The 7,962-nt window shown below is 39.0% G+C and overlaps 3 long non-coding RNA genes across 6 annotated transcripts in view; 1 reads left to right on the top strand and 2 right to left on the bottom strand.

Annotated features, from left to right (window-relative positions):
• The window catches only part of LOC118600197, a 15,826-nt gene that overhangs the window by 4,634 nt on the left and 3,230 nt on the right, over positions 1 to 7,962 (top strand). The window lies entirely within an intron of this gene.
• LOC112141867 lies at positions 3,096 to 3,554 on the bottom strand. The gene is made up of 3 exons (XR_002918481.2): positions 3,444 to 3,554; positions 3,248 to 3,368; positions 3,096 to 3,165 (listed from the first exon to the last, which is right to left on the bottom strand). It is a non-coding gene; the product is annotated as an uncharacterized LOC112141867 (long non-coding RNA).
• Positions 3,826 to 4,425, bottom strand: LOC112141866. Its single transcript, XR_002918480.2, has 3 exons — positions 4,272 to 4,425; positions 3,979 to 4,106; positions 3,826 to 3,882 (listed from the first exon to the last, which is right to left on the bottom strand). It is a non-coding gene; the product is annotated as an uncharacterized LOC112141866 (long non-coding RNA).

Below are 7,962 nucleotides of genomic sequence, written 5' to 3' on the forward strand. Positions count from 1 at the left end.
TTCACATTGACTGCAGTCAAATGAGCCGCCGTTCACATTTCTGTGGTCAAATCAGCATCACTGGATTTTTGGTGTGAGTTTCATCCATAAACATTTTAGCTTGGGGGCCGCATTCAACCCACCTGAACTCAAGTGGACTGGACAAGTAACATAATAGCTAAATAACCTTTGTTTAACTTCTTATCTGTAGCTTTGTCAAGTCGGCTTTATTGTCAAATGTGCTGAATACCCAACATAAACAGCACAGATGAAATTCCTTTCCTCTCATCCCTCAGTGCAAACAACAATCATTACAACAATAATAACAAACATATCAAAAACAGATGATAGACATGATTAGCAATGGAAGTTAAATATAAAATAAAAGGGGAGAATTATGTAAAAATTGCTATGGATGTTCAGTTAGTTGTAGCAGCAGGGGGTGGGGGCAGAGGGGGGAGTGCTGGGAGTGAGTTCAGCTTCCTGATGGCCTGGTGGAGAAAACTGTCCCTGAGTCTGCTGGTTCTGGCCCGGAGACTTTTCAGTCTGATGACAGCAGGCTGAAGAGGCTCTGGGATGGGTGGGATGGGTCGCCTGCAATCCTGATGGCCTTGCAGGTGAGGCGGGAGTGGTAAACGTCACAGAGGTCAGTGAGAGGGACACCAATGATCTTCTCAGCTGTTCTCACAATGCGCTGCAGAGACTTCCTGCAGGATGCAGTGCAGGCTCCGTACCACACGGTGATACAGCTGGTCAGGATGCTCTCAATGGCTCCACTGTTGAAGGTCTCCATGATGGGGGAGGAGCTCCAGCCCTCTTCAGTTTGCGGAGGAAGTACAGGCGTTGTTGAGCTTTTTTGGCTAGTGCTGCAGTGTTGTGGTTCCACGACAGATCTTCAGAGATGTGCACCCCCAGGAACTTAGTGCAGCTCACCCTTTCCCCTGCAGCTCCATTGATGGTCAGTGGGGCGTGCTGGGTGTGAGCTCTCCTAAAGTCCACAATCATCTCCTTTGTCTTCTCCACATTCAGGTGGAGATTGTTCTCCCTGCACCACGTAGCCAGCCTGCACTCTTCACTCCTGTAGGGGGTCTCATCGTTGTTGTTGATCCACCACTGGTGTCATCCGCAAACTTAGTCATGAGTCAGGAGGGTGAAGAGGAGGGGGCTCAGCACACATCCTTGGGGAACCCCCGTGTTTATCGTGATGTTCTGGATGTGTTGTTGCCGACTGGAACTGCTTGTGGTCTCCCTGTCAGAAAGTCCAGCAGCCGGTTGCACAGGGAGGTGTTGAGTCCCAGGTGGTCCAGCTTTGTTTTTGTCTTGTTGTTTTCTTAGTTGGGAGAACAAGATGGCGCCGGTGTACGTGGGCGCTCGTCTGTCGCTCCTAATATTGTTAATGTTTTTAGTTCGGTAAAGTTAGACAGATATTCACAGATTCGCACTTCCGGGCTCAATAGCTCTTCAGAAAAACGTTCGAATATGACAGCAAGTATCTCAATCGTCTTGTATCAACACAGAGAGTCGCCTACACAACCATTTCAAAAGAAAAAAGATTGTTTTTTACCCGCTTAATAAAAAGTGTTCTCTTCGGGCTGCAGATGGAGAGACGGCTGCTAAGGGACCGTCTACAAAGTGAAGCTTCCAGAAAAGGCCATTCTGTAAAAGTCGATAATCTCTCAGAAACAAATAAATATCGACTTTTGTGTGATTATGTGACGTTATTTTGATTTGACCAATTTTAATATATATATGAATCATGAAAAATATGCTCAGTAGCTCTAAGAATATTAAAGCTACAGTCACTAAACTTTCTGCACTGACTAATGATGAGCTCATTGTTCTACTACAACAACGATTATGGCAGAAATGTACTTCCTTCATTTTTTTTGATTTTTTTACATGATAATGGATCATATTTGGTCTAAAATGCTTAATAGCTCTAAAGATTTTGAAGTTGAAGTCACAAAACTGTCTGTACTTACTACTCTTAAGCTTACTGTTCTACAACAGCAACAATTATGAATTCACTTTTTTTACATGAATCTGGATCATACTTTCTCTAAAATTGTTAAACATTTTTAAAGATTTAAAAAAGAGGATTTTAAAAAAATAAGACTTTTGATTAAATGTTTTTTGGACGTTTTGTTGAAGACAATAATTCTAACTGACTGATTATTTTTGAAAACACAATATTACAGTTTCCAAACCTTCAACTATAACTAACGTTTGTCATGCCAGCCCACTACAACCAAAATATTTTATTTTGTAAGGATTCTCAATTATGTGAATGTTAATTATTATTCGCCTTTCAAAAATCATTATTTTGGTTATATTTTAGGTACAGTCAGTAAAATCTGTCCAGTGACAGTTCTTCCCTGTGCATTCATACCACTCTAAATGTCAACAAAAAGAAACTTTCAAAGATTGTTAGAAACTATTTATTTTGAAAGATTTACTGCAATGTAGTCCAAACTAATTAAGGAAAGGTAACCCTAGTTATACTTATCCTAAAGCAAAACTCTCTTGAACAAAACTTTTTCAATTCATATAAACAATAAAGTGTTGCATTAAAACACTCATTAACAAAAGGACATTCTTCTAAAAAAGTTTAGTATTTCAGTTTTCTAATGACTCAATAACAAAATCCCAAATTCTTTTCACACAATGGACAATACCAGGAATCCTTCATGGCAGGTATGTCGTGTGTTTGTCAGGACAGGCATTCGATGTGGTTCCACCTTCCACAAGCGCCACACTGGATCTGCAAGTTCAAAAAAAATACTATAAAGGGCAGCAAAAGTATTTTATTTGTAATGTAATTTTAAAAATATAAGCCATAACAGTTTAGATTAATCCCTCCCTTTGGAAACAATTCTACATTTTTTTTGGAGGCTGAAACAAGCAACGTGTCAGATTTATGTTTCTTGGTTAAAACTGTTATTTGCTAAGAAATTGATACTTTTAAACCATAAAACAACATGAACCAAATAATAACAAAATGCACAACCTTTATGTCAGACAATCATTAGAAGAATGTAATTAACAAAAAATGTATTGGGAATGAAAAGTCTATCGTAAGGTCATCAATAACATATTTAGATTATTTACCCAAATGAATGTCTTCTCATCCCCTTTTGGAAGATCTTTCAGAGAGAGCAATATTCATCCCGTGACACTTCAAATGTACTGACAGAAGTGATGTCATTGAATAGAAATATTCTGAACATATGTTAATACAATGAATCTATATTATTGTCACCATGATCACCTGATCCTTTCATGATGTCTTCAGCAATGTTTCTTCTAAACCTTTTCATGGATTTATTTGAGGACTCGACGTCAAATGTCTGTGGGACTTCTGGGAAAGATGAAATGGCAATCTTTGCCATCTGTAGGAAAACATAACATGAACCATCAGCCATTGTTAGAATGAAGACTTTTATCTTAGAGGACATAAGTCTTACCAGCATCACAAACACCTGCTTGAGTCCTGTTGGAAGGTGTGAGTTACACCTCCAGGCTGCCGTTTCACATTGACCCAGTCATGCTTTCCTAGGCTTCTCCTCATTTTGAAGTACTCGCTGTGGAATTAAAAATCATGTATGTGAAACATGAGCTAACATACCTAAACAGTGTAACAATGCCCACAATGTAAACATATAAATATATATTTTTTCATTTCCATGAATCGTTTGGCAGCTTTTTTTGAGTTCTCTTCCTCATTTGAGGAATCCATGACAAAGATTTTCTGAGACAGTGTGTGGAGAAACGGTGAAAATAAAATGACAAAATGTAAAGAGTGAATCGTATTTATTTAAAATAATCATATAAAAGAAGCCGTCCTACCACAAACATTCCTATGGTGACAAAGCCAACAACTCCGTTGTGTTTGTCAAACTCAACCTGACAAATTGAAGTAGGTGAGTGAAATAGGAATAAGTTAGATATCAAACAGCTTATAATCTTTTCAAGTAAACAAATATATGATTTTTTACCAACCTGTTTTAGCCCTTGTCTGGCCACCTCCTCTCTTATCCCACGCAGAATCCCTCCCATGGTGTAGTGATCCATTTGATCCAGCTTGGATCTTGTTCTTTAAGGGTCGCCCCAATGTAACACTCCATGACCTCCATAATAAACACAACAATACTCTTAAAGTACAAGGGTGACGTATCATTTAGTGCATCAGTATATGAACTGTAGCGAGACAAAAAAAAACTATTGAATTCATGCAAAATTATGTTCCTTCCACAAATCAGTGTAGAAAACAGTTATTTTCTAAAAACACTTACCTCCCCAATCAAAAGTCCGTTGGGTCTCAAACTCTGAAATTCTCTGTGTCTCAGGGTGAAATTCTGTTTTTGCGATGTGCTTCTGATGAGCGCAACAACAACCTCTGTTTCTTTGAACTTCCAAAGTTGTTCTACCTGCAAAATGCAAACATCAAAATTAATAAAGAAAAATCTGTGCATTCAAATTCTGACTGTCTTTAGTAAAGAACTCCATGAATCACTTCTGCTCCAAGTGTGTTTGCTTTGTTCTGTTGGTTCATGTGATTTTTGTAACATTCGTCATGCTTTAAAACCTTGATATTCAGTGGATAAAATGCAACGTTTAAAGTAACCGAACATCTGAATTATTTGTTTCAAACATTTATAGAATATTTTGTGACTTGAATTGACTCCCCTCAGGATTTTCTCTCGATTCCTCCGTGGGGATACTGGTGTGATCCCATTGTTGTGTCGTGGTTTGAACCACATCATGTTGTGGTCTTTTACATGTTACTTTTGGTTGTGGCGTCAACTTTTGAGAGATGAAAAACATGTGTTACATTATGATGCATTCTTTTTCAATTCATGAAACATCTTGTTTTTACAATTCGATAAAAGTTTCAGATCTTCATTTACTCACCTCAGACTTTTCTCTTAATTCTTTGGCAGAAAAACTATCAGGATCCAGTTCAGTGTTGGTTTGAACCAAATCTGGAGCTGGTCTTTCCTGTTTTCCTTTTGGTTGCAGCATTATCTTCGTGGGAGTGAAGTACTTTGATTTTTATTATAACTACGATTATCCTCACGTTTTGCCCACCCTTCTTGTGGCTTCATGATTTGTCTTGAATTTCTGTTGGCTGTTAGAAGTTCCTCTGAGAAGTAGTTGATGATGTGTTCCTTGTACTTTCCTTGAAGGTCAACATGTATTTTCCTGATGAATGAAGCTGGCCTGAGTTTCAGCTTCTTCTGGAGGATTACTTTTTTGTTATGCCAAACCATCTTTCTACATGGCAATTTGTGTCTCTTGTTGTTTGTTTGTTTGGCATCCTCTTCTGTCTTCCCATTGGGAACATACCTCTGCTAATTGGCCAGCATCAAACCACTCCAGATGGGAAAAGCCTCAAGTAGTTCTTGAAAAGAGCATTTATGATTTCAGGACAGAAGTAGGGTTTTTGTCCACTCCTTGTCCGACATCTTCTTCCTCTGCTTGTACTTTGTTGTACACTTGCTTAGATGACATGGTGAAAGGAGATCCCAGAATTATGTTTTTCACATTCTGTCTGTCCTCATCATATTCCTAAAACTCCAAGGTCGACTTTTTTGATCTGAGAAGTAGGGCTGCCACGATTAGTTGACTAATCGACAACTAATCGACTATTAAAATAGTCGACAACTAATTTAATAGTCGATTATTCGTTGCTTTATATTATATGGAGTCAGAGTGTAGTAAAGTTGAAAGTTATATTGGTAATATTCTAGCTTTTTGGACTATTTTGGCATTTATTAAGGTTTTTTTAGGCTATTTTGGAGTTTAGCAAATATTTCAGCTAGATGCTAGCTGTTTTTGCTAATTCAGGAATTTTTCTTTTTTTTGGTTTTAAGGCTGTTTAGAAATTTAGCTAATATTTCAGCTACATGTTAGCTGTTTTGGCTAACTTGGGCTTTTTTTGTTGTTTTTTTAGGCTATTTTGGAGTTAAGCTAATATTTCAGCCACATGCTAGCTGTTTTGGCTACGCCTTTTTGGCTAATTTGGCCTTTAACTCATATTTTAGTTGGCTATCAGCATCTTCAGGTATTGTCACTAGTGTCTTCTATGGTCAAATTAATTTTACAGCATTCTATCTGGGGTATTTCTAGTGTGAACATATCTAGTTTTTAGTTAGTTTAAATCTAATTATGGTTAAGATGTGTGTTTTACATCCACTTTGGGCATGACCCGATTAGTCGAATAATCGTAAAAAATAATCGGTGATTAGTCGACTATTAAAATAATCGTTTGTGGCAGCCCTACTGAGAAGTTCTATTTAACCTCGATTTTCAGTGGACTCACTAAAAGATTCCAAACCCACAATATCGGTCTCCAAGTCTTTAATAAGCCGACAGTAATCACGCGAGCATTTAGAGTGTACTGCTGGCACAAAAGCTTCATTTCACTCTTACCGCTCATCCCGCCATTTCCTACGAGAGCTAAAATCAGTTTTTATTTGTCTAAAAACATCCCAGAAATCCCCAACAACCTCCTGAAAACTATTATCAAGTAACAAGACAGAATTAAAATGCCAAGATGCACTTTTCTGTGAACAATCCCTGGCATAAAAATCACAAACAGCAAGTGAATGATCAGTGAAAGCAACAGGATAAATATCACAGGATTTAAAAGCATTAAAAGGATGAAGGATAAAAACGATCAAGACGAGCGAGAGACAACCTGCTGCCACAAAAACTCTTCCTCTCAGCACCAACAGCAGGAGCATAAACATTCACTAAAAGCACAGAAAAACGCTCCGACAAAGCTCTGACCGGACAAACCCTTCCTGCAATAAAATGATCTACCTCTGTAGAAACAGGAGCCAACCTCCAGGAGAACAACACCCCCCCAGCTGAGCTGGAGTTTTCAGAAGGACCTCAGCAGCCCACTCCCTAGTCCAGTCCACCTCCAGACTGGGATCACTGTGGGTCTCCTGAAGAAACAAAACATCAAGGTGCTTGGCTCTCATAGTCTCAAAGATCAGGGCTCTGTTTAAGGACTCCCTAGCACCATTAACATTTCAACTCCCCACTTTAAAAGAATCCATCAGATAAGAGGGAAAAAACAAAAGAATGTGGAAAATAAACAGAACAACAAACCCATCATGAACTCAAATACCCAGATGTTGTCGGACTTTTTGCATCTGTTTTATCCCTCTGTAACTTCCTGATCAGTCAGATCAGACTCAGCTCTGTGTTTGATGAGGTTCTCAGCACACACAGAAAAAGCCTTAAAGTCAGGCAAACATGAAGGAATGTTCAGCTTCTTGAAGTCTTAATTTGTTGCAGAAAAAGTTTGCCCCAGCCACGTGCACACATAGGGCCCTGGGGGTCCTTGAGCACCTGCCCTTTTGGGTTCATATCAAAAAGTGCCCGTGTGCTCTGTCATTTTTTTGTGCTTTATTTTATTTTTCTTTTAAGCCTATTTCTATTTATATTAATTAACTCTTGTTAGTAATATTTGAAAAAAAGAAAGAAAAATGTTGCTACAAGTCAATGATAAAGTGAACTCAAGTTGACAATAATTGTTTACATAAAAAGGACACTTGTAACACTTTGAATTACACACGTCATAGTAGTTATCTCTGAGTACTTTATTTTAAATGTACATACTGCTTAAAGAACAAGATAAATGTGTTTGTGTTGCCCTTCTATGACTTTGAGCCCTCGCCCCTCCAAAATCCTGTGCATGTCCCTGGTCAGACCTGGATCCCTCCCTGTCACTGCCGTCAGACACCGCCGCTCCCGCCTTCTCTGCCACCACCACTCTGCTGGCTTTAACGCAGACATCCTCGGAGGCGGAGCTCTGCCTACTCCGTTTCAGAGAGACCCCCGACTGCTCTGATTCAGGCGCCTCAACGTCATGAACTCTCCCATCCACACACCTAACAACGTGACCCACCACAGACACACCCCCATCCGAACCACAACACTCGGAGGGCTCTTCAGCTCACTAACTCTTCA

Source organism: Oryzias melastigma, linkage group LG19 (genome assembly GCF_002922805.2).
Source record: "Oryzias melastigma strain HK-1 linkage group LG19, ASM292280v2, whole genome shotgun sequence".
Classification (NCBI taxonomy): Eukaryota; Metazoa; Chordata; class Actinopteri; order Beloniformes; family Adrianichthyidae; genus Oryzias; species Oryzias melastigma.